This window comes from Pelodiscus sinensis, chromosome 7 (assembly GCF_049634645.1).
Source record: "Pelodiscus sinensis isolate JC-2024 chromosome 7, ASM4963464v1, whole genome shotgun sequence".
NCBI classification, from domain to species: domain Eukaryota; kingdom Metazoa; phylum Chordata; order Testudines; family Trionychidae; genus Pelodiscus; species Pelodiscus sinensis.
Window position 1 is genome coordinate 23,121,857 of NC_134717.1, and position 26,882 is coordinate 23,148,738.

The 26,882-nt window shown below is 42.4% G+C and overlaps 1 protein-coding gene across 2 annotated transcripts in view; it reads right to left on the reverse strand.

Annotated features, from left to right (window-relative positions):
* QTMAN (queuosine-tRNA mannosyltransferase) overlaps positions 1 to 26,882 on the reverse strand; it is a 349,427-nt gene that overhangs the window by 250,244 nt on the left and 72,301 nt on the right. The gene's annotated exons all lie outside the window — the stretch shown is intronic.

Sequence of the window (26,882 nt, forward strand, 5' to 3'; positions counted from 1 at the left end):
ATACTCCATTGAATAAAAATGTTAAAAACAAAACCATGATTGGGTATTTACCAGCAGTAACTGCTGCTCTGATAACTTCCATTTCAGAGCATACTATCGGGGGCCGAGGATGCATTTTTTTGTGCTTTGGGCCAATGTTATATATTGTATGACTACACTAAGCGCCCAGTCCCTGACCCACAATTTCCAGTAGTCACAAGTTGTGACCCTAATCTTTTCAGCAACTCTGATATGGAGGGATGGGGGAAATGGTGCTCCTAAATTATAACTCTTCACCAAAGTCTTTAAACTTAAACTGGAGATAATGTTGGAAGTACCTACAGTAATCAAGGATTTAAAAACAACAACAACAAAAACCTGCAAGGATGTTTCAGCTATCAAAAAAACAAATTAATAAAAAAAGCACAAAATTCAGAGTTAAAAAGTTAAATTTAAAAGAAATTCTTTGGTCACTACTGAATCAATGGCCCAGGATGGTCTTGGGGGATTATGATACTGCTGGAGTTGCCATCTTTCAGATGAGATGTAAAGACAGAAGAAAAAAAAATCTTAGCAAATAAATATTTTCAGACAAGAAGGGAAAAAAACAAATTAAAAGGAGTGGAAGGAAGCATTTTGCAAATTTAACTCAGAAGAAAAGAAGATACATAAAATGTCATAAATTCCACTGAGTAAGTCATTCATTAAAAAAGAATCAAGGTAAACGTTAATTTACAAGCTGCTTGAGGTAGTACAATAGTTTGTTCCTAAAATATCTGATTGAATTTCCTCATCAGATTAATTATGAAACCATTTTTTCACCTAGTTTTGCTGAATCAACAATGTACCCTTTGGTTATATTTGGAATATTTTGCAACAGTTTTCTTTATGTTCCCTACTGTGATAAAGAATGTACATACTGAAGCTCAAATTTGTTTCAGTTCTCAAGTTTCCGTCTGGGCTAAGATTACTGACAATTAGGTTATTCTATACTTGTCTTACTACCTTTAAGCTTGTTAATAAAACTAAATGCTATGTAAATGTTAAAACGTCAAAATGAACCCTTGTAGGGTTCTTCTGATGGAAAAAACTCAATTATGCCTTAATTTTCTGTTTGGTAGCCAAGGCTTTTTGATACGTCGTGTACCTGGTGTTTGTAGATCTCACTTTGTAAAGAAGCAAAAATGAAAAATCAGAACCAGCAGTCAGTTTTTCAAAGAGGACATGATACATAAACATTTTTGCACAACTGTCTTGCACGGGGAAAACCCCAAGACAAATCAAGAACGGATCAAAGGATCACTCACCAGCATTAGGAGGATTCTAGTGTCATGTGCTCTATGTATTTTACCAGTTACATATATTAAACACAAATTCATAAAAGACATAACCTAGAAACCTATACCTGGTATTTTTAAAGGTGCTAGTAAAACAGAACATATTAAATAATGAGCGACACAAAATGCAATTAGCCCCTGCTCTGAAAAACTATATAATTTAGAAATGATCAAAAACCCAGCCAAGTAATCCAATGTTTTAAAAATAGATTATAATATAATCTCTCTTTTTTAAAAAATAGCTTGTAATTTTTGCAAATTTATGAAGACACAATGGAGGTCAGACGAAGACATTTATCTCATATTTTGCCTACAAGGTTTCCAGTTTTGTTCACATATCACAGTTGCATCTATTATTCTTGCTTTATTTCCCTTGACCTAGCCAAGCTAAGGTAAATATGTACTATGTACTCCTTAGAGATCTTGAAAAGCCACTGATGATAAATGGTCTGAAAACATTTACCCTATCTGATGGCATGCAATCCTCAATTAAATATAAATCATTCCAGGTATTCTTTTTTCCCGTTTTAAAAATAAAAACAAGCAAAAAAACAAGTACTAGAAAATATATCTGTTTCCACACTCTCATTATAGTGCTTTCTCTTTCAAGGATGGCTCTTTGGAGCCAATAATTCTGCATGTTACACTAATGGCTTGATTTTGTTCTCAGGAGTGCATCACTGTGTAGCTTGAAAAAATTGCTTTCTTGCAAGTAATATATGCAGATCCAGTAGCAGATTTTTCAGGACACATATTAATAAGAGCCTACTACCTGCAATAAGACCTAAGTCCTAAGTGACTGTTATATAAGCAATAACAGGACTAGTATGTAGTCATACTGGATACCCACACACGCTAGGGCTACGTCTATACTGCACCCTTCTTCCACAAAAGCTTATGCAAACGAAGCACAGATTAGCATATTGCGGTACTTTATTTGCATAATTAATTAGGGGCTGGTTTTGCACAAGAGGCTTTTGCACAAAAAGAAGCTGTGTAGACGGCTCCTTTTTGTGCAAAAACCCCCTCTTGTGCAAGAGCAGTTCTTCCTCATTTTTTCAGGAATTTTTTTGTCTACACAGCTCCTTTTTGCACAAAAGCTTTTTGCGCAAAAACTGCTCCTAATTAATTATGCAAATGAAGCACAACCATATTCTACTCTGCTCTTCATTTGTGTAAGCTTTTGCGGAAGAAGGGTGCAGTACAGACGTCTCCCAAGAGACACATGCACTGTGAAACATTTCTCCCAATAATTTCAATTCCCACCTCAAAATATTGTCTAATAATAAGACTCCACATGGGCACAATCAAGTGATGACTCAAGTGTCAGCAAGAGAGTATGCATGCTGCAGAAGACTAAATAAGGAGTCAGATCCTGCCCAGGCTAAATTCCTAAATGGGCAGCTAAAGATTCACCCTAAATTACTTGTGGACTTACAAGACCATACTGCCAACTCCACACCCTCCCATTCACAGTTCAGCCCCGGCATCATGTGGGGAAGAATAAGGTAATGTGGCTGGAGCACACAATACCCTTATAGTCCCAACTGACATAACATTCTTTTAGGGTCGTTTCAAACCACTGTAATTTAGAGCAGCCCTGATACTGCTGTAAGTTATGCTGTGGGCCAAATCGGCATTTGGCTTGGCTCAGTCTCTGGGGGCAGGAGTAAAAATATATAATAAGTTACTACGTGATGCCATGTAAACCTGAGGATTTAGACTGAAGTATCACTTAGGAAATAAATGAACTAGCAATTATCTAACAATTTATTTGACTTCAGATTCCTGTGTGATGGTATAATGAATTGCAATCAACATGACAGACTAAGCAATCAAATGTTTTTAACTTATCAGAATAGTTGTTCACATTAGATTAAATGTGAAGTGTATGGAACTGTAATGTTCTATGGCCGTGGTGTCCAACATGCTAACCACTAGTCACAAATATAATATTGCTTCTAATATATTATATATATACACATTAGATGAATTGTAGTGGAAATTAGAGGGGTGTGTGTGCATGTGTGTGTAATGAAGTGGGTTTTACCCACAAAAGCTTATGCCCTAATAAATCTGTTTGCTTCTTAGGTGCCACAAGACTCCTTTGTTTTTATAAGGATCTGAATTGTATATAGTTAAAGGTATGGAACAAAGCACTATTAACTCAATGGTAATTCACTTTAACCCAGTGATACACAAGACAAGTATTGAGTCTAAAAAATTAGCATGGAAATATATGTTTGAAAAAAAACAAGCATGGAAGAACAGATGAACAAAAACTTTACACTTTTCAACCAGTTACAGAAGCAGTAACTTTTTTTGAACTCTAAGGAAACAAGTGCATTCTATGTTTTAAACCATGGGCTCCCAAACTGGAGGGCGTGCCCCCTGGGGGGGGGAATGAAGAAAATCCGGGGGGCAGGGGGTACGAGGCAACCCAGCTTCCCCTTCCCCCAAAGTTTCGCTGCTATTTTTGTTTTTCGGTCCCGGCCTTTTTTTTTTCTTTTGCTCAACAAGTTTTGCTGCTATGGGGGGGGGGGGGGGGGGGGGGGGGTGAGGGTTTCTCAAAAATTAAAAAGGGGGCATGATGCCAAAAAGTTTGGGAACCACTGTTTTAAACCAAGGTAGGTACAGGAAACTTGTAATTTACCATTGATTTATTAAGAAATATACCTTTTTTTCTGCCACTTCTACATAAATGCAGCTTCACAAATGGCAGCATATCTCGCATAAGACAGACATAATTATCCCTCTTCATTGACATATTCAGGCAACATACATTACAGATCATGGTTAAATATATGTCCATCTAAATATTTTTAACAATAAGTCAAAATCAGAGGAATAACTGTTAATATATTCCATAGGCATACATTTACCATTAGTTATAGGAAAAAAGGTATATGGTTTCAGTAATGATTGTTTCAATGGTTATAATCCCACTCATATGAAAAATTTATTCCATCATCATATCCATACATGGTTCAACACCTCTAAAGTCAACTGACTACAAAAGATATAAAGTATAAAGTGTGCATTTATATGTATTTGCAGTCTTTGATGGCTTAAGATAAATACTGTAATACTTAAAATAGAAAAAGACTTTAAATGTTCCACATCTTACTAGAATGGGGTTTCCCAGATCATTATTATAGAGGCTTTACCTTGATTCTTGTCTCCCTCACCCTTTCTTCCAACCCCGCAACATACACACTTTAAAAGCAAGCATTAATGCAACATACTGCAAAAAGCAATACTGAGACAGTTTGCATTACCCACCCACTCATCTCAATGATTCATCAGGGAAACCCCAGTGGAGATATACCTTAAAATACTACAATCACATTTTAATATCTTAACTTACATTTAAATGAGCCAAAAAGTAGAGAGAAAAAATTCCTGTTGATTAAGAATATACATGTACAAAAGTTAGCACACTCTTTACTTTCCATTAATTGATTTATATAGCGGAAACAAAAGATAACACAGGAATGCCTTTGATTTTAAGAAACTGATAAACTGATGATTCAGCTTTATTTGAATACTACAGAATATGGTGCTGATTTGCTGACAGAGGTCTGCATCAGTATTAACATTACTTTTTTTGGAGATATCTGTAAGCAATGCTTTGCCGACACATTTGATCTGAAAACACAAATATGATGTTAACGATAGGATGTGCCTCATCCAGAGTGAAGGTCAATTGCCTGGCCTTCTCACTGAACAGTACATTCTGGTTCACACTACCAGACAGAATTATGCATCACATGGCCTTCTGTTGATATGATTTGTTACTTTATTTGTTCCTAGAATGCACTTACAAACACCTACATTATATGGAAAACTCTGTATATGCTAAAATAGTGTTCATCAAATCCTATACCTTCATTTCATCCACATCCTAATACGGATTTTAGCGAGTAGTCAACTAGTCAAGTCAGCAAGAGGCAGCAAGAAGCCGGTGCTGGGGTGAGCTGGCTTAAAAGCCAGTTCCCTCCAGCACGGTCTCCATGGTGCTGCCTGCCCTGCTCTGCTGCCTCTATCAGAGAGCTGAGAGCTGCCCTGCCGGCCCCCCTGTCCCCTCGCGCAGAAAGGAGCTGTTGCCACCAAGCAGTCTCTGGCTGTGTGCAGGGGCCACTCCGGCAGCAGCCCCTGACTGCAGCCAGCCTTGTCTGCCGCAGACAGGGGCTGCTGGACTCAGCACAAGCCTGGACCAAACAGTCCCAGCTCACGCTGGTTCAGGACGCTATGTCTCTGCATTTTAAACAAGAGCCCAGAGGCTCTTACTACATGCAAAATATTGAGTTACGTGTGGGGGGCTCCCAGAGCCAGCATGAGCCAGGACTCCTCAGTCCCAGCCCTAGCCGGCTCCGGGAGCTAGTCCTGCTTCAGCTCTGCAGATCAGCCTGTATCGATTAATCACGTAGTCGACACAAATTGTATCAACTACACGATTAGCCAGATAACTGCAATTTAACATCCTTGCATCCTGAAAATGTTCTCTATTTGACTTATAGAGTCAAAGCTCTATTTTCTTCATATATTGACTGCTGCTTCCCAGCACAGTGAAATAGAGGGCCGATGGTGAAATCCTGACCCTAATGAAAATCCCATTGACATCAATAGGACCAGGATTTCTATCAACTCTACATGAAAATCTTATTTATTTGAAGATTCACTTTCAACAGTTAATTCAAGCTTTGCTTAAAAAGACCATTAAGTTGTTTTTGATGGAATATTTTAAAATACACTGTATAATGTTCTTTAAGTATTTAACATAAATATTAGAAAGTATCCTTCTCCATAACCAAACTTTAAAATGTATAATCTGCAATCATTTTACTCTCTCTCTCTCTATAAGTCAGAACTATATGTGTCTTACTCTTGTGCTTCTATGGCATCAAATCTCTGAACCACTTTTATTTTGATGTTAAGGTTGCACAGGCACTTAGAGTTGAAACATTTTAGTCTACAGAAAATCTTCAGTCAATAAAGATTACAAGTAGCCCCATTGAATGTGTTTTCAGATCAAATGTGTTGGCAAAGAATTTGGGACCAGTTGGGACCAGTGTGAAGTCCCCTTGTACAGCATACAGGGAGTATAGTTGGTTTTGTGAACAGCTCTAACAGGAAGTTTAGGTGGCGTGAAAGATCTTAAACAGGCCACCATACCTGGGAGAATTGTACTCTCAATGCATTCTCACTCATATTTTCATATTACCACTGTTTTATACAAACTTAGCCCAATACCATCTGCACAGACATCCATCTGTTGCAGCTGGGTTCACTCATTGGGTACTATACACTTCCCAGGCAGCTAAGGATGGGCAGAGACCAATCACTATTTCTAGCTCTGAGACCTTAGGGCACATTCCCAGACTAACATCTCTTGTTGGACACTGTTCCTTAGGGCAGTAGTTTTTAACCTATTTTAAAAAAAAAAATTGGATGAAGGTATGGACCCCTTAGGAAATCTTAAATATAATCTGTTCTGTGAGTCTGGAATTCATAAGCAGTTCCGGCTGCACAATGACACTCCTGCCCTTTTTCACCTGTAAATCTTCCTTGCATGTAGTGAGAGTCAGCTCCTACACACAGATTAGCTCCTCACTCTTAAGCAGACACTCTGTCTACTCACCATGTGCTCCAGCCCCCATTTCTATCTGTGATCCCCAATGTAGAACAAACATGGGAACGGACAAGTACTTGAAGGACCATAAAAAGTCAATGGTCTAGACTGCAGTCTTGATGGCTTCTCAGGCTATATCTACTCTAAAAACCTACAGTGGCATAGCTGTACCAAATGCAGCTTCACCACTGTAAGGTCACTCATGTAGCCTCTTTCTGCAGAATGAAAAGAACTCTCCCATCAAAATAATTAAACCACCTCAAACGAGTGTCAACAGCACGGCACTGGGAACACTGCCACTTCTGCTGGTGAAACTTATGTCACTTAGAGGTGTTTCCACACCCCTGAGTGACATAACTTTTGCCAACATAAATCATAGTGTAGACATGTTGGCACTAACAGTTCTTCAACCAGGTGTCAAAACACCTTTCTTGGTCTGGGCTACTCTCTGGAAGAAGTTCATGTATTTTGGGAGCAATATGACATATGATCTAGACTGTAAGAAGGAAATAGTGACTAGAATAGCAAAAGCAAAAGTGAGTTTGAAGGCGATGGATAAGATCTGGAAAAGTAAAGCGATTAGCTTAGGACCGAAACTGAGTATCTTGAAAACGTGTGTATTTAGCAGCATGTTGTACGGATGTGAGACATGGGTGATAATGAAAGATTCAAAGAGAAGGATATTGGCATTCGAGAGGAGTTGTTATAGAATGATCCTGAGAACGGGATGGATGCAGAAACTCATCAACGAGGAATTATATAGGAAGATATAGCCAAAAGAGAACCTACTGCAGAAGGTTATACAATGGAAGTTACAGCTATTCGGACATATCTGCAGAATAAACAATGAGCGAAAAGTTAAGACCCTGATATTCGGCATAATGGAGGGTCTGAATAGGAGAGGCAGACCCCACAGAGAATGGGTAGATGATATAGTAGATTGGTGTGGAGCTAGTCTACAGAAACTAAGCCACTCCACACTGGACAGGGAAAGATGGAAGAAAATAGTGAGGGAGGCATTGGACACCAACGGGCGTTGAGCCCATGGTTGTTGTTGATGATGATGAAATTTAGACAAGTATTCAACACAAAAATCAAAAATAGAATTTATAATTTGATACAAATAGCTCCTCTGTCACATCCCTCTTCCTCTCCCCTCCTTCAAAGATTAATGGAACAGAGGTATCTACCTAGTGCTCTAGAAACATTTTCATATTTCCTTCCAGGATAGCACATCTGCTATCAAATGCACTCCTTTTAACATGAATAGCCAACATGTCAAAATGCTGGACCTCCAGACTCCATTTTAATAAATAGGAAGTTAGACCTTTTTGTTTGTTGGAACCAGATGAGAGGTTTTGGGTTAGCCCAAACAGATATGGTTAACCAAATAGTAGGTTTTTTTTAAAGTGTCAAAGCAATGGTGAGACTCTCCTTGAATAGCTACATAGTTTCTTACTTAATTACACAATCAGATACCTTCCCCCTTTGGATTTGTTTGCATCAACACATCAGCTAGCACAGTGGTAGTAGCATCTGTGAAAAACACAAAAGGTTTGTCAAACTCTGGGTTTACCAGAACTGAATTTTCATGCATGGCTCTCTTCAGTTTACAAGACACATTTCAGTTCAATCCACTTGTTCAGATTTACCCATTCTGTATTCTGTGTTGATGGGAGCAGTCAAGGAGCAAAAGCGAGGAACAAATCTGTACTATCCTGATATCCCAATAAAGCACAGTGTCTGTTTCTGGTCTTGACAGCAAGCCAAATCTTAACAGCCTCTACCTTTGCAGGCTTAGGCTCAATGCAACCTCTTCTCTCTATGTGGCTCAGACAGACCATTTCTACTATGTCCACTTTACACTACTCTTTTACAGTCGGTCCTGCAATCTGAATATGGTACAAGATCTCACTAAAGATATAAATACAATCTTGATATGCTAGGGAGATTCTGCAGGCTCACCCAGTAACTGATGTACCAGATGCTAACTATAATAGGGGCCTCTTTGAGACAAAAGGTAAAACAAGGAACTGATTGCCACATAAAGTTGGTAAATGCAGATTTAATTCTGGTATCAGAGTTTAAAGACACCTATTAATAACCTAGGGTATGTCTACACTACAGCGCTAGTTCGAACTAACTTAGTTCGAATTAGTTAATTCGAACTAAGCTAGTTCGAACTAACGCATCTAGAACTAAAAACTAGTTCGAACTAGCGTTTTGCTAGTTCGAACTAGTAAGTCCACATTGAGTGGACTCTGAACAGGGCTTAAGGATGGCTGGAAGCAGTGCCGGCAGGGCATAAAAGGAGGACTTAGAGCATGGAGATACTGTCTCAGGCTAGCCGAGGGCTGCGCTTAAAGGGTCCCGACCCCCACCCCGGACAGACAGTTCTCAGGGGTGCCCCGCTTGCAAAGAAGTTCTGGCTTGGAGTGCCCTGAGTGCCCACACTGGGCACATCACACCACTCGGCCATCAGCCCGGCTGCACTTGCCGCTGGCTGCCATCTGGGGAGAGGGAGTAATTGGGGGGCTGCAGGAGAGCTTCCACCCCCAGAAGCCCGCAGAGCCAGCCCAGTCCTCCCCATCGGGGGCTCGTACCCCATTCCTCCCTCACCTCCTTCCACTTACCCTTCCCTAGCCCCCCTTTTTATTGATGTACAAAATAAAGATAACGTTTCTTCCAACATTGACTGTGTCTTTATTGAAAAAAACTGGGGGAGACTGGGAAAAGGAGGTGGGAGAGGGGAAGAGAAAGGCTGGGAGAGGGGAGGGCAACTAACATGATCAGGGGTTGGGAACAGGTCCCAGATGAAGAAAGGCTACAGAGACTGGGACTGTTCAGCTTAGAAAAGAGGAGACGGAGGGGGGACAGGATAGAGGTCTCTAAAAGCAGGGGTTGGGTGGAGAGGGTGCATTCAGAAAAGTTCTTCCTGAGTTCCCATAAAGAAGGACTAGAGGACACCAAAGGAAAGGAATGGGTATCAGGCTTGAAACTAGTAAGAGAAAGTTGTTGTTCTTGACAAAGCAAATAGTTAACCTGTGGAACTCCTTGCTGCAGGAGGCTGTGAAGGCTACAACTAGAACAGAGTTTAAAGGGAAGTGAGATAAAGTCATGGAGGTTGGGTCCATGGAGTCCTATTAGCCAGAGGGTAGGAGTGGTGTCCCTGCCCAAAGTTTGTGGAAGGCTGGAGAGGGATGGCACGAGACAAATGGCTTGGTCATTGTCTTCGGTCCATCCCCTCCAGGGTCCCTAGGGTTGGCCGCTGTCGGCAGACAGGCTACTGGGCTAGATGGACCTTTGGTCTGACCCAGTACGGCCATTGTAAGCTCAGGGCTCAGTGTCGGGGGTCTCAGTGGACCCCCTTGATTTTCATGCACACCTGGTCCTGGGTGGCCAGGCTGGCAGCTCTCCTGCCCTAGATGGCCACTTTCCTGTGCCTAGTGCGGAGATCGTGGATGAGGTCCACGATGTCCGCACTAGCCCAGGAAGGTGCCCGCCTCTTGCGGTCCAGGGCAAGCTCCCGGGAGCCGCCAGCCTGGTCCCGGCAAGAGGGGGTGGGCTGGGGGGCATCGGGTGGGTGGCTCTGTGCCGTGCCAGGTGCAGGGTCTGCTAGCTGGGTGCTGGCAGGCTTGCACCTGGCACGGGCACCGTAGCCAGCCCGTGCCCCTTTAAGGGGTCCGGGGCCGGGAGGGGGGCATAGAGTTTCCCTGGTGTTGGCCAGAGTGGCCACCAGGGAAACCTGGGGAGGGCTAGCCTCCCACTAGTTCGAACTAAAGGGCTACACAGCCCTTAGTTCGAACTAGCTAGTTCGAACTAGGCGTTAGTCCTCGTAAAATGAGGTTTACCTAGTTCGAACTAAGCGCTCCGCTAGTTCGATTCAAATTCGAACTAGCGGAGCGCTAGTGTAGCACCTATTAAAGTTAGTTCGAACTAACGTCCGTTAGTTCGAACTAACTTTGTAGTGTAGACATACCCCTATAGGCTACATCTAGACTGGCCCCTTCTCCGGAAGAGGCATGCAAAGCAGGCAAGTCAGAATAGGGAAATCCGCGGGGGATTTAAATATCCCCCGTGGGATTTAAATAAACATGTCCACCGCTTTTTTTCCGGCTTGGAGAAAAGCCGGAAAAGAGTGTCTAGTCTGGTGCGATCCTCCGGAATAAAGCCCTTTTCCGGACGATCTCTTATTGCTACTTTCAAGAGACTGCCACATAACCAAAGCTTCATAGAATACTAGGACTGGAGGGGACCTCGAGAGGTCATCGAGTCCAGTCCCCTGCCCCCATGGCAGGACCAAATACTCCTTGATAGACATTTACCTAACCTACTCCTAAATATCTCCAGAGAAGGGGATTCCACAACCTCCCTGGGCCATTTATTCCAGTGTTTAACTACCCTGACAGTTAGGAACTATTTCCTAATGTCCAACCTAAACCTCCCTTGCTGCAGTTTAAGCCCATTGCTTCTTGTTCTATCCTCAGAGGCCAAGATGAACAAGTTTTCTCCCTCCTCCTTATGACACCCTTTTAGATATCTGAAAACTGCTATCACGTCCCCCCTCAGTCTTCTCTTTCCTAAACTAAACAAACCCAATTCCTTCAGTCTTCCCACATAGGTCATGTTCTCTAGACCTTTAATCATTCTCATTGCTCTTCTCTGGACCCTCTCCAGTTCTGGGCACCGCATTTCAAGAAAGATGTGGAGAAATTGGACACAATATTCCTACTGAGGCCTAACCAGCACAGAGTAGAGCGGAAGAATAACTTCTCGTGTCTTGCTCACAACACACCTGTTAATGCATCCCAGAATCATGTTTGCTTTTTTTGCAACAGCATCACACTGCTGACTCATATTCAGCTTGTGGTCCACTATATCCCCTAGATACCTTTCTGCCGTACTTCTTCCTAGACAGTCGCTTCCAATTCTGTATGTGTGAAACTGATTGTTCCTTCCTAAGTGGAGCACTTTATATTTGTCTTATATTAAACTTCATCCTATTTACCTCAGACCATTTCTCAAATTTGTCCAGATCAGTTTGAATTATGACCCTATCCTCCAGACTAGTAGCAACCCCTCCCAGCTTGGTATCGTCTGCAAACTTAATAAGCGTACTTTCTATGCCAATATCTAAATCGTTGATGAAAATATTGAACAGAACCGGTACCAAAACAGACCCCTGCAGAACCCCACTTGTTATACCTTTCCAGCAGGATTGTGAACCATTAATAACTACTCTCTGCGTACGGTTATTCAGCCAGTTATGCACCCACCTTATAGTCGCCCCATCTAAGTTGTATTTGCCTAGTTTATTGATAAGACTATAATGCAAGAGCGTATCAGACGCCTTACTAAAGTCTAGGTATACCACATCCACCGCTTCTCCCTTATCCACAAGACTCGTTACCCTATCAAACAAAGCTATCAGATTGGTTTGACATGATTTATTCTTTACAAATCCATGCTGGCTGTTCTCTATCATCTTGCCACCTTCCAAGTGTTAACAGATGATTTCCTTAATTATTTGCTCCATTATCTTGCCTGGCACAGAAGTTAAACTAATTGGTCTGTAGTTTCCTGGGTTGTTCTTATTTCCCTTTTTATAAATGGGCACTATATTTGCCCTTTTCCAGTCTTCTAAAATCTCTCCTGTCTCCCATGATTTTCCAATTTCCAGCTTCCTGGAAAGAACATCACCAACCATGTCTGCCTCATTGGGGGCTAGAGCTGCAGCCTTGGACCAGGAAGTAGCATTGACTCCCACTTGCCCATCAGTGTCTTTTCTTTCCAGGTCACTTGGCTAAGGGACCCCACTATATCTACAGCTATAACCTGAAAACATTCTTCCATTATAAGCAATGGGACTGTACCTGTTTTACATGTATCTTATGCATTTCATACCCTGTAGCAGGTATCATATGTTTTGCAATAATTTTTAAATTGCTTAAAGACTCCAGACAAGCAAAAATTCTGCAACAACCTGTTTTTGTGTACTGCGCCCCCAAATGTTGTGTGTCAAGTTTAACAGCGTAAGGTGCTTTTTGGACACCACCATCCTCTAACATCTCAACTCTCAATCTGCCCTGAGGGAACCTACTCCTTAAAAAGGAGTCCCTCAAGTCTCTCTCTCCGCATTCTTCATTTGCAGAGATGGGGTTGATCACAGCAGCTCTCAGGTTCCCTAAAAAAGTGTGTGACAATCAGAGTCCAGAGACACCAAGAGAGAACAGGGAGTTTGAACTCTAAAGAATAAGCAATTCATTCAACTGGTTGTGTACAAAGTTGTTGTGTATAAATATACACCCAGTAAGATCTTTTATGAAAGTGTATAATGTCTAATCATTAATGCATATGTATGCAGGTTATGGTTATAGAATCATAGGACTGGAAGGGACCTTGAGAGGTCATCGAGTCCAGCCCCCCGCCCTCAAGGCAAGACCAAGCTCCATCTACACCATCCCTGACAGATGTCTATCTAACCTGTTCTTAAATATCTCCAGAGAGGGAGATTCCACCACCTCCCTTGGCAATTTATTCCAATATTTGACCATCCTGACAGTTAGGAATTTTTTCCTAATGTCCAATCTAAACCTCCCTTGCTGCACTCCTTGTCCTGTCCTCAGAAACCAAGACGAACAAAGTTTGTCCTTCCTCCTTGTGACATCCTTTTAGATATTTGAAAACCGCTATCATGTCCCCCCTTAATCTTCTTTTTTCCAAATTAAACAAGCCCAGTTCATGAAGCCTGGCTTCATAGGTCATGTTCTCTAGACCTTTAATCATTCTTGTCGCTCTTCTCTGTACCCTTTCCAATTTCTCCACATCTTTCTTGAAATGTGGCGCCCAGAACTGGACACAGTACTCCAGCTGAGGCCTAACTAGTGCAGAGTAGAGCGGCAGAATGACTTCACGAGTTTTGCTTACAACACACCTGTTGATACAACCTAGAATCCTATTTGCTTTTTTTGTAACAGCATCACACTGTTGACTCATATTCAACTTGTGGTCCACTATGACCCCTAGATCCCTTTCCGCCATGCTCCTTCCTAGACAGTCGCTTCCAATCTTGTATGTATGGAACTGATTGTTCCTTCCTAAGTGGAGCACTTTGCATTTCTCTTTATTAAACCTCATCCTGTTTACCTCTGACCATTTCTCTAACTTGCTAAGGTCATTTTGAATTATGTCCCTATCCTCCAAAGAAGTTGCAACCCCACCCAGTTTGGTATAATCTGCAAACTTAATAAGCGTACTCTCTATCCCAATATCTACATCATTGATGAAGATATTGAACAGTACGGGTCCCAAAACAGACCCTTGCGGAACTCCACTTGTTATCCCTTTCCAGCAGGATTTAGCACCGTTAACAACAACTCTCTGACTTCGGTTATCCAGCCAATTATGCACCCACCTTATCGTGGTCCTATCTAAGTTATATTTGCCTAGTTTATCAATAAGAATATCATGCGAGGCCGTATCAAATGCCTTACTAAAGTCTAGGTATATGAAATCCACCGCTTCTCCCTTATCCACAAGGCTCGTTTTCCTATCAAAGAAAGCTATCAGATTAGTTTGGCATGACTTGTTCTTCACAAACCCATGCTGGCTATTCCCTATCACTTTATTACCTTCCAAGTGTTTGCATATGATTTCCTTAATTACCTGCTCCATTATCTTCCCTGGGACAGACGTTAAACTGACCTGTCTGTAGTTTCCTGGGTTGTTCTTATTCCCCTTTTTATAGATGGGCACAATATTTGCCCTTTTCCAGTCTTCTGGAATCTCCCCTGTCTGCCATGATTTTTCAAAGATCATAGCTAAAGGCTCAGATACCTCCTCTATTAGCTCCTTGAATATCCTGGGATGCATTTCATCAGGACCTGGTGACTTGCTGACATCTAACTCTCCTAAGTGATTTTTAACTTGTTCATTGTGTATCCTATCTTCTAAACTTACTCTCTCTCTGCTTGTATTCACCACGTTAGGCACACCTCCAGACTTCTCGGTGAAGACCGAAACAAAGAAGTCATTGAGCATCTCCACCATTTCCAAGTTTCCTGTTACTGCTTCTCCCTCCTCACTAACCAGTGGGCCTACCCTGTCCTTGGTCTTCCTCTTGCTTTTAATGTATTTATAAAAGGTCTTCTTGTTTCCCTTTATGCCTGTAGCTAGTTTGATCTCATTTTGTGCCTTTGCCTTTCTATTCTTGCCGCTGCATTCCCGTGTTGCTTGCCTATACTCATCCTTTGTTATTTGTCCTAGTTTCCATTTTTTATATGACTCCTTTTTTTATTTTGAGATCATGCAGGATCTCCTTGTTAAGCCAATCTGGTCTTTTGCCATATTTTCTATCTTTCCTACACAGCGGAATTGTTTGCTTTTGGGCCCTTAACAACGTCCCTTTGAAATACTTCCAACTCTCCTCAGTTGTTTTTCCCGTCAGTCTTGCTTCCCCTGGGACCTTACCTACAAGTTCTCTGAGCTTATCAAAATCTGCCTTCCTGAAATCCATTACCTCAATTGTGCTGGTCTCCTTTCTACCTTTCCTTAAGATCATGAACTCTATTATTTCATGATCACTGTCCCCCATACTGTCTTCCACTTTCAAGTTCTCAACTAGTTCCTCCCTATTTGTTAAAATCAAATCCAGAACAGCTTCTCCTCTGGTAGCTTTTTCAACCTTCTGAAACAGAAAGTTGTCTCCAATGCAGTCCAGAAACTTATTGGATAGCCTGTGCCCCGCTGTGTTAGTTTCCCAACATATGTCTGGATAGTTGAAGTCCCCTATCACCACCAAATCTTGAGCTTTGGATAGTTTTGTTAATTGTTTAAAAAAGGCCTCATCACCTCTTCCACCTGGCTAGGTGGCCTATAGTAGACTCCTAGCATGACATCACCCTCATTTTTTACCCCTTTTAGTTTAACCCAGAGATTCTCTACACAGCTATCTCCTACCTTCATCTCCACTTCAGTCCAAGTGTGTACATTTTTAATATACAAGGCAACCCCTCCTCCCTTTTTTCCCTGTCTGTCCTTCCTCAACAAGCCGTACCCTTCCATACCAACATTCCAATCATGCATCCCATCCCACCAGGTTTCTGTAATACCGATGATATCATAGTTGTATTTATTTGTTAGCAATTCCAGTTCTTCCTGCTTATTACCCATACTTCTCGCATTTGTATCTAAGATACTGATTTGATCTTGCCTCCCTGTTGTGCCCTGACCCTCCTTTCTCCTTGCCATTATAGGCCGTAGTCCCCCCCATTTCCAACCCATCTCCCAGTCCCGTACATTCAGCACTTACCTGTGGGCTTTGCTTATGGATATATAATTCATAATTGTAACTGTGATGCAAGTACACACTTCACAGCATCACTTCACACAACACGGGATGAAGCAATCAGGCAGGACAGGGGCACTTCCCAGGCTAGTTTTTACATGAAACCAACTTCAAGTACCCATCATCTGCACAGCCAGGAAGACACAATTATGGACAATTAAAGTTAATAAAAAAATGGAAAATTAAAAGAAAGTCTTGGAAAACTGAGACAGAACGAAGTCTGTCTCCCTACTCTATATAACCATGAGTCATCATGCCAGAAGAAAGGTGGGGAACAGAGGGATTTTTTTTAAATGCTTAAAATGAGGTTTCTATGCAGAAACAGAGGGCTGATATTAAGATTGCCAACCCTATAAGATTGTCCTGGAGTCCCTAAGAATTAAAGATGAATCTTTAATTAAAGATTTTCATATGATGAAACTTCCAGGAATAAGTCCAACTAGTTTCTAAAAATGGCAACTCTAACCAGCATCTAAGCAGGGTGCTGTCTGTGAAACTTTGAATATCCTCTAGCACAGAAGGCATGCTGGGAAATTGCTCATATTAGAAAACAGAAATTTAGCTAATATAGAAGTGTAAAGCTTGAGACGGCAGCTTTATATGATACTTGTGTAGTTTTTTCTTACTATTTCATCTTTGAACCTATAATTTTTCTATTAAATAAATGTATTTATCTTTACCCTAGGCAGGTCTCTGTTGTACAAACTGTGTTTGCCAAAGCAAACAGATAATTGTGGGTAGGTTTCATTCCTTCAGGGGTAATGAACCAAAGGGAAAAATCCAAGTATCCAGTAGTTACGAATTTGGGAAGATGGATTTGGGAGACTTAAGATCAGAAGGGAGTATTGAAGACATCCTGCATGAAATAACTAGGCTGGTGGAAACCAGAGTGAGGCCTGCTGGTTCTTGACTGGTTACTGGTGTCAACAACCCTAAGCCACAGAAGCATAGCTTTAAGGCACCCAAAGGTACAAAGCAGGTACTTAATTGCTGGGTGAGGGAGTACAGTCATCTCCTCCCTTCAGTTTCCCTCCTCTCATCTCTAGCAACTAGGGTTGCCAGATGGTTTCAACAAAAATACTGGACACACGTGACATTAAATCACAATCTACATTACATCATATTTAGAAAATACCGGACATTTATATTTTCTCAATTATATTTTCTCAATTTGTTTCCCAAACAGAAAGCTCAAAGACTGGACGGTCCGGTTCAAAACAGGACACCTGGCAACCCTACTAGCAACACTCAACTCTGCCCCAGAGCACAATTCTCACAGACTGGTGAAAGTGACTCACCATCTTCCAGTCTGTTCACCTGCACTCTTGTGTAAAAGCTCTGCAAAGCTCCCTGGCTCTTGCTCCTCGTGAAAAACAAAGTGTTGCAAATGTTGTAAGGTCAAGAGCCCAAATCAGTGGCTCCATGTGTTCATATATTCCAACGTCCATGGGTCCCTCTATAACAATTCATATCTATTTTAATTGCAGATACATCAGGTGAAGACCTTCTAACCTCTGCAGTAATTTGTTCTTATTGAGAAAAAACTTGTATCTGAGCTAGAGTCACCTAAACACCTGTATTCCTCTAACCATGGACCCCTTTCCTGTCCACCTCTGCTAGAAGAAAATGCCTTATGGTCTGAAATCACTATGTTCACAGGCTGTACTGTTGAGCAACATCCTAGACACCTCTTATTGGATTGCTAACATGATAGCCTACTAACAGAGTTGACCCTGAACCGGGGTTAAGGATGGCCAGAAGCAGTGCCGGCAGGGGATCAGATGAGGACTTAGAGCGTGGAGCTGCTGTCTCAGGCTAGCCGAGGGCTGTGCTTAAAGGGACCCGACCCCCACCCCGGACAGACAGTTCTCAGGGGTGCCCCGCTTGCAAAGCAGTCCTGGCTTGGATTGCCCGGAGTACCCACGCTGGGCACATCACAGCACTCGGCCATCAGCCCGGCTGCACTTGCCGCAGGCTGCCATCTGAGGAGAGGGGGCAATTGGGGGGCTGCAGGAGAGGTTCCACCCCAGGAAGCCCGCAGAGCCAGCCCAGTCCCCCCCATCGGGGGCTCGTACCCCATTCCTCCCTCACCTCCTTCCACTTACCCCTCCCTAACCCCCCTTCCTGATGTACAAAATAAAGGACAACTGTGTTCAAAAATAGAATCTCTCTTTATTGAACAAAACTGGGGGAGACTGGGAAAAGGAAGTGGGAGAGGGGAAGAGAGAGGGTGGGAGAAGGGAGGGCAACTACAATGATGAGGGGTTTGGAACAGGTCCCATATGAAGAGAGGCTAAAGAGACTGGGACTTTTCAGCTTAGAAAAGAGGAGATGGAGAGGGGATATGATAGAGGTCTATAAAATCATGAGTGGGGTGGAGAGGGTGCATAAAGAAAAGTTCTTCATTAGTTCCCATAATTGAAGGACTAGAGGACACCAAAGGAAAGGAATGGGTAGCAGGCTTCAAACTAATAACAGAAAGTTCTTCTTCACAAAGCAAATAGTCAACCTGTGGAACTCCTTGCTGCAGGAGGCTGTGAAGGCTACAACTAGAACAGAGTTTAAAGAGAAGTGAGATCAATTCATGGAGGTTGGGTCCATGGAGTGGTATTAGCCAGGGGGTAGGAGTGGTGTCCCTGCCCAAGGTTTGTGGAAGGCTGGAGAGGGATGGCACGAGACAAATGGCTTGGTCACTGTCTTTGGTCCATCCCCTCCAGGGTCCCTAGGGTTTGCCGCTGTGGGCAGAAAGGCTACTGGGCTAGATGGACCTTTGGTCTGACCCAGTACGGCCATTCTAAGCTCAGGGCTCAGGGTCGGGGGTCTCAGTGGACCACCTTGATTTTCATGCAAACTTGCTCCTGGGTGGCCAGGCTAGCAGCTCTCCTGCCCTAGACGGCCGCTTTCCTGTGCCTAGTGCAGAGGTTGTGGACGAGGTCCACGATGTCTGCACTGAACCAGGCGGGTGCCTGCCTCTTGTGGCCCTCGGTAAGCTCCCGGGAGCCACCAACCTGCTGGGGGCATCGGGTGGCTGGCTCGAGCTGTGCCAGGTGCAGGGTCTGCTGGCTGGGTGCTGGCAGGCTTGCACCTGGCACGGGCACCGTAGCCAGCCCGTGCCCCTTTAAGGGGTCCGGGGCCGGGAGGGGGGGCAATAGAGTTTCCCTGGTGTTGGCCAGAGTGGCCACCAGGGAAAGTTGGGGAGGGCTAGCCTCCCACTAGTTCGAATTAAGGGGCTACACACCCCTTAATTCGAACTAGTAAGTTTGAACTAGGCTTAGTCCTCGTACAATGAGGTTTACCTAGTTCGAACTAAGCGCTCCGCTAGTTCGAATTAAGTTCGAACTGGCGGAGCGCTAGTGTAGCTCCTATGAAAGTTAATTCGAACTAACGTCCATTAGTTCGAATTAACTTTGTAGTGTAGACATACCCTAAGGGTGTGTCTAAACTACACCCCTCTGCCGACAGATGTAGATTAGGCACATCGCTATTGCAAATGAAACAGGGATTTAAATATCCCATGCTTCATTTGAATAAAAATGGCCAACACAGCACTTTGCCGGCAAAGAGCAGCAGTCTAGACGGGGTCGGTTGACAAGGAAAGCCTTTTCTAACTGATCCTGTAAACCTCGTTGCATGAGGCATAAGGGATCAGTCAGAAAAGGCTTTCCTTGTCGACCAATCCCTGTCTAGACTGCCGCTTTTTGCCGGCAAAGTGCCGTGTCGGCCATTTTTATTCATATGAAGTGCGGGATATTTAAATCTGCGCTGTATTTGCAATAGCGATCTGCCTAATCTACATCCCTCTGTCGCAGAGGGGTGTAGGTTACACACACCCTAATAGTTAAAACTACTCAGATAGATGGATTTATTTTTATGGGGCTGCTGCTGTTTCCAGCTTGGGTTTATCTACTTCCCATTTCTGGGGAGCATCCCCTCTGTTCTTAGTCTCTCTATCTAGACCTGCTATCTACATAGCCACCAGCCAGCTGGCCTGTGGTATAGAAGTCCCTCTGCTTTTTATCCATTAACCTCATTTTTTTAATCACATGAGCACATATCATGAGCCTATTTCAATCCAAACAACTCATTCAACTAATCTAGAGTAGTTATCCCCAAACATTTCAATCATTTGCAAAAATAATTGCCCAGATGAATCACCATCTCTATGCCCATCTTCTAAGTATTCTGAACTTCCTGAAATATTTTTCCAATAAGCCTGTTTGCTTCGGTCACACTGAAGAACTAAAACTGTTTTAAATTGTTCCTTGGCCACGATGTCCCTTCCATTTCACTGCTTACATCTAGAGTTTTTCTCTTAAGAAAAGGAGTTAGAAAACACGGTCAATGCAGTAAGGATACCCTGTTCAATTCACAAGCACTAAAAGGATGTGAGACAAAAAAAAAAAATCGATATCCCTTTTCCTAAAACTGGTGCAACAATTTTGCATCTATCACTTTGGAAATTTAATTCATAATTTGTGATCCTAACATACATTTTGGTATATATCATAGCAACCTATATAAGTGTTTACATAAACTTACAGAGGCATAATTTTGGACCAGGTTCTCTGCTGTGCTAAATTTCCATTTAGAACAGCAGATATGTGGGCCCATCAAGGAGCCAAACATGGCTTCCTGCTTTTCAGAGTGGATTTATGTCTGGGTCAACTGTATGGTAGCGCCACTTACTTTCCTGGTTGGCCCTGCTGCCCTAGGAAAACAGGAAATTCTCAGCAAGATCAAGTTGGTGTGTGGTCCCTTTGCATTGCCACAACAGCTCAAAGGGTCTAGTATACGCTTCCATCAAGCCAATTTTGTGCATATAGGTAAATATGGGTGCACATAAAGTACAAAAAGTCATATTAAAACCATTAAAGGCTTAAACTCACAAAAGAGTCTGCAAATTCAGTATTAGCTATCATTTCACAATTCATATAAATGTTCAGACACAGAACCCTTAGATCACTTCTATATGCTCATCTATAAGATTTTGGATAGGTTTATATATGATATACACATTTACAAATTGAGCCCTAGCAACACTTAAGTCAACACATATTAAAGACACAATAGAATTTTAAAAGAATTGCTGCTCCATGAGCAAAAGTCCATAGTTTTCACATAAAAATGTCCCAGTGACCATTAATCCATAGACCCCTTGAGACAACAGACCACAAAAATTCTGTGATGTGATGTCCACACCTGAGGCCTAAACAGGAAAAACAGGCCAATTAAACTCATAAGATACACCTGGAAGAGCCCGAAGAACTGATAAGGCCTAATGGCTGCTGAAGCCCAGCTGGGGAAGGAGCTGGGCCAGGCTTATAAAGAGAGTAAGTTGGTGACAGGAAACAGTTACAGAGAGGAACTCTTCAGTCACTCCCTAGAGAGGACGGGAGTTGGCTAAATACAAAGAGACATTCTAGGAGGGAGAAAGTACCCCCTTAAATTATCCTTTTGAGTTTACATATTTAAAGAGGAACCTGTGCGTTATACAGTCCATGCAAGGTCAGCTATCATGCAATAAATTCTTATGAAAAAGTTGTTAATGGAAGTACACAAATGTTGTGCTTTAAACCTTAATATTTCAGCAGCTTTAATTTTTTTACTATGCAAAGCCACTAATGGCCTTCATAATTTTGTGTTATAAATTAAATCTGTATTGAGTTACGGGAAAGCAACAAATGTTTAACATTCAAAATGTTCTTTCTTTTCTGCTTCCACAAGCAAATAAAATTGAATCAGAACATTTTTACTTACAAGTTACATGTTGTCTACACTAGCAACTTATGTCAGTATAATTCTGTTGCTGAGGGGTGTGGAAAACCCACACCCTTAAGTGATGCAGTTACATCAACCTCACTCCTGATGAAAAGAGCACTGTCAATGGGAGGATTTCTCCCATCAAAAGAGCTATCATCTCTCAGGAGGTGAAGTACTTATGCTGAAGGGAGGAAACCCTCCATCACAGAAGACAGTGTCATTACTGAAATACTACAGCAGTACGGATACACGGCTGCAAACTTTTAAGTGCAGACAAGCCCTATGTTGAAGACTATCAGTTCTATTGTTTAGCAACTCTCACGCAACAGTTGAAAGAAATTATTCCTCACATTCTTTTATACGGAATTTTTTTTCAAAATGCATAGTGAAACACAATATATCCATATGAGAATTACAATCTCTGAGAACTATTTTCCATTAAACTCAAATATCAGGAAAGAATGATCCTTTATCATAGCATATACGCTAATTATTGGTTTACATATTACTGAGACTATGTTTGAAACTCTTGAGACTGGACAGGATTTCAAGAAATTTCTTCTACAATATTGTTAATTCCTATTCTCTTACTGGCTTACATTAAGTTTAAATGAATGAAAGATGCTTGATTTAGAATATCTCTGAGTGAAAAGGAAACTATTAGATGGGGAAATGGGAGCTATAGCACTATTTTTAAACTTGACAGGAGACATTAGTAGCTACTTCCCTATTATAGAAAAAAAAGTCAGTCTGCTAATAGGTTGGCATTCTAAAATACCTTGGTTATATTAGAATCCTGATGAGAAATGGGGTCTGTAATCCAACAGACCTAAAATTATAACCAGTTTATGTAAAGGAAGGGTAGGTATATGGCTTTTTATTTTATTTTATTTACTTTTCATTTGAAATATTTAAATATACAGTTCACAGATCCTTAGTAGCCTCAATGGCTGCTATCAGATATTTCATCTCTATCAATGGATTTGGCAAGGGAACTTACTTCATCTGCATAAAGAGGTTTTGTTGTTTTTCCTATTTTATCTCTATTTAGGAAAGAAATTGGAGCACACAAGCCACAGCAATTTCTAAATTAAGAAAAAATTAAATTTTAATCAATTGAATCTGCACTCTTGTCATGTAACATCAATAGATGTCCTTTTTGCACAAAATCTGAGAGCCAAAGTTAATGAAATTGTTCCTTTTCCTTTTGGTGGCCTGCAATTTTGGTTAGCAATTTTAAAAGACTACCAGTCAGAGCACAATTAGAAATAGAATCTGGTACAGTTGGTACCGAGTTACAAACACATCGACTTACGACCGTTCATATTTACGACCAACCTCCTATACAGCCAGAACCCGAGTTACAAAAGAAATCTGCACTTATGAACAGCACGGCCTTACTTCAGTGAATGTAATCTGACTTACAAACAGATTGAGTAACGACCTAGTGTTTGGTACGTAACTCGTTCATAAGTCTGGGACCGGCTGTATCTTGAAATACTAATTGAAGACAGTGTTTGTTTTCTTTAAACATAAAGTCACTCACATCTGTAACAACAATCAGGAAAGAGGAGGTTACTCACCTGTGCAGTAACTGATGTTCTTCAAGATGAGTGTCCCCTTGGGTGCTCCATATCAGGTCGGTGCGCCACCACCGGGCCCTTTCTCAGGAGTCTTCAGAGCAGTGTTGCTGGGGTCGCACATGCATGCGCCTCTAGCCACGTACTCTTACTGTGCCAGCACCGTGCATGCGCAAGCCCCACCCACCTACTTCCTTCTCTACACTTGAACCAAATAGCCATCAAGGAGATCAGAATTCCAAAGTAGAGGGGAGAAAGAGAAGGAAGTGTAGCACCCCTGGGAACTCATCTAGAAGAAAATCAGTTACTGCACAGATGATAAGCTCCTCTTCAAGAGAGATATGTCCCCATGGGTGCTCCACATCAGATGACAGCAAAGCTGTATCTCTCTAAAGAGGTAGGGGCTACGAATATGGCATGAATGCAGTAGATAGTACTACTTTAGGGAATCTGAGATTAGAAAAAGGTCCTTGAGAAAGTGCATAGTGCTTTGGAAATGTATGTTCTGATGACAATGTGGTAGCTGTGCAAATGTCTACTATAGAGACTTTCCGTAGAAATACCACTTAAGTAGACATGGCTCTAGATGACTGTGCCCTTATACTGTCAAGGGGATTAGCACCTGATAAGGAATAGCAAAGTCTTATACAGTCTGAAATAAAGTGAGAGAGTCACTGAGCTGAGATGGCTTGACTTTTATTGTAATTCCCTATAGAGACAAACAGCCTAAGAGAAGACGTGAATAGTCTTGTACATTGTATATAAAAAGAAAGGGCCCTGAGTAAATCAAGGGTGCACAGAAAAGGTGAACTGAAAGTTGAAGAAACCAGTGTGTGTGTACTGCTGCGCTGGTGTAGACAGTGCTGTGGTAGGCTGCACCAATGCCACTTGTGGTGCCATATGATGTCTCGGCACCAAGCAGCCAGGTGACATAGTTAGTGTTGTGGCAGTGCTGGGAATTATGTTCGGACTGAAGCTAGTTACAGTGCTGTGGCAGTGCTGGGAATTATGTTCCGACTGAAGCTAGTCACAGTGCTGGCAAAGTAATATCAGTGCCGGTAGGTTCTGGCAAAATAACGTTGGTGCTGGTAGGTGTCATGATGTTCTAGGCAGTGTTACCCACCAGCTCTGTGATTCTTGGGAAACCAGAACATGGTCACCTGTCAGCCTTGTGCTCTTGAGGAGCCAGGGAGTGACATTCATGGAAAACCATTCCCCTCCCTCAGGCCTCTGCTAGAATCAAAGACAAAGCAATGAAAAGGCCGGGGAAGATCCACCTAAACTGCTTCAGACAAGGGTGATATAATTAAGGAAACACCCCAGCCTCATTTACATGAAAGATGGAACAGAGGGACATCTCATTAGCATACAGAATGGAGAGCAGCTCGTCCAAGGCAGGAACCGCAGTGAACTATGGGACACCGAAAACAGAGAAGCACTGCCTGATGGAAAATCCCTGCTCCAGATGCTAATGAACCCGGGCCTGCTCACACCCAAATGAGTCATTATCAGACCAATTCTAGTAACGATCCTATTGACACCTAAAATACTGAAACTGCCTAGTTGCATTGTGAGCTCCTTCAAGGAACATCACCCATAACCAGGGGTGATCAGTCTCTATTGTCTCTCCTCTTTCTCTTTGAACTATCCCTATAAAAACTCCTATCCTTGCCCCAAGAAAACTGTTCTGATACCTGGACTTAAACTGCATCAGTTCCATTGAGACTTCTTCATCTCCTGTCTGATCGTGCTGGGGGCTCTGTCCTGCTTTTCTCCTGCTCTCTGGACCCCCGGCTACCATCATCATCTGGGAACCCCGATCAGTGCAAGCTCCGTGGAGTGGTGAGGTCTCTCTCTCTCTTTCTCTTTCTCTTTCTCAACTATCTCTCTAAGCATAGCCTCCTGACCCTGCCCTGTGTAAACTGTTATATGGTTACCTAACGTTTGTAATCAGTTTAAATTTAGATTTAATATTGTAATTGTTAGATTTAATATTGTAACTTTTTGATATCTATTCACTACTCAGAAATAAATCACTTTCATTGTTAAGCTGGTTGCTTCTCTCTCTTTCTTTCTCTTTTGCTCACTCTTCCTTAAGGGGTGTTGTTTTGGCTTCCCCATTCGCTCTGCAACAACGCTTCTTGTACCCAAGCAAAAGATCCCTGTAGTGCCCAAAATCCTGTGGGGTTTGCTCATCGTGTGGTTTACCAGTGAATGACTGTGGTGTGAAAGTGGGGATAGGAGGTGCTGAACCTGGGGGCTTATGAGGATGGCAGCTTAAAGTGCTGTTTAATCCAGCCCACGGAGTCCAAAGGCACATGAGGGTGCAGTGTGGCATTGCTGTGAAACCCAGCCAGCTGAGTCCAGGGACATATGTGGGGGTCAGCTTGTGAGTGCTGAGTACCCAGTCCTCTCAGACGTGCTCTGATTAGTGGGTGTGAGCGTCTGTGTGTGTTGCTAAGGTAGGAAGAACCCCATTCTGAGGAACCTAGTTCCTGCAGGAGAGCTCCAGTGGGAGGGGGAATTGGCAGCAGGGAGAATTCAGCTCCATATGAGAGCCCAAGTAAGCACCAACAGCACACTGATAGAACTGTTAACCTTCCCCCAGTCCCATAAGGGTAACCCTGATAAATGAGCATACCCCAGAGTATTGGGCAAATCTGGTAACAGCAGGCAGTTTGAAGCCTGAGGCCTCTGAGCTGAATTTTGCATGACCCGCTTGCATAGCAGTGCCAGACACACCCAGTGAATCGTAAGTACTTAATCGCAGTGCCAGAGCCGCTTGCAGCACCGTGGTTGCCGGAGACAAGCCTTTAGGTGCCAGAGCCTCCTGATGTAAGGAGAAGGCATGTTTCTTTAGGGATTTTTGTCCTTTTGTGCCTGAAACTTATTGGACTGCTGACCCAGACCTGATGTTGGTCTTAACAACTTTTAAGTAAAATCAGCTTGAGGCATAGATCTCTATCACGCTGTGCTCTGACCCTCAGTTTAGCATAGTGAGGGCATTTCTTGTGTCTCATTTCTTGTGTCTCGCCGAGGCAACAGACACAATGAGCATGTCCATACGACAAGAACAGGATCCTTACATGAGGAACAGCACTTAAAACTCAGGGAACTGAGCATGGCACTGACTATCACTCTCTAACTATGGGGATAAAGAACTGGGAAGAAAAAAAATATTTTTTTTGAACGAGAATAAAGAACAGTTAACAATGGGAGAGAGCTAACTAACTAGCTACAGGTAAGAA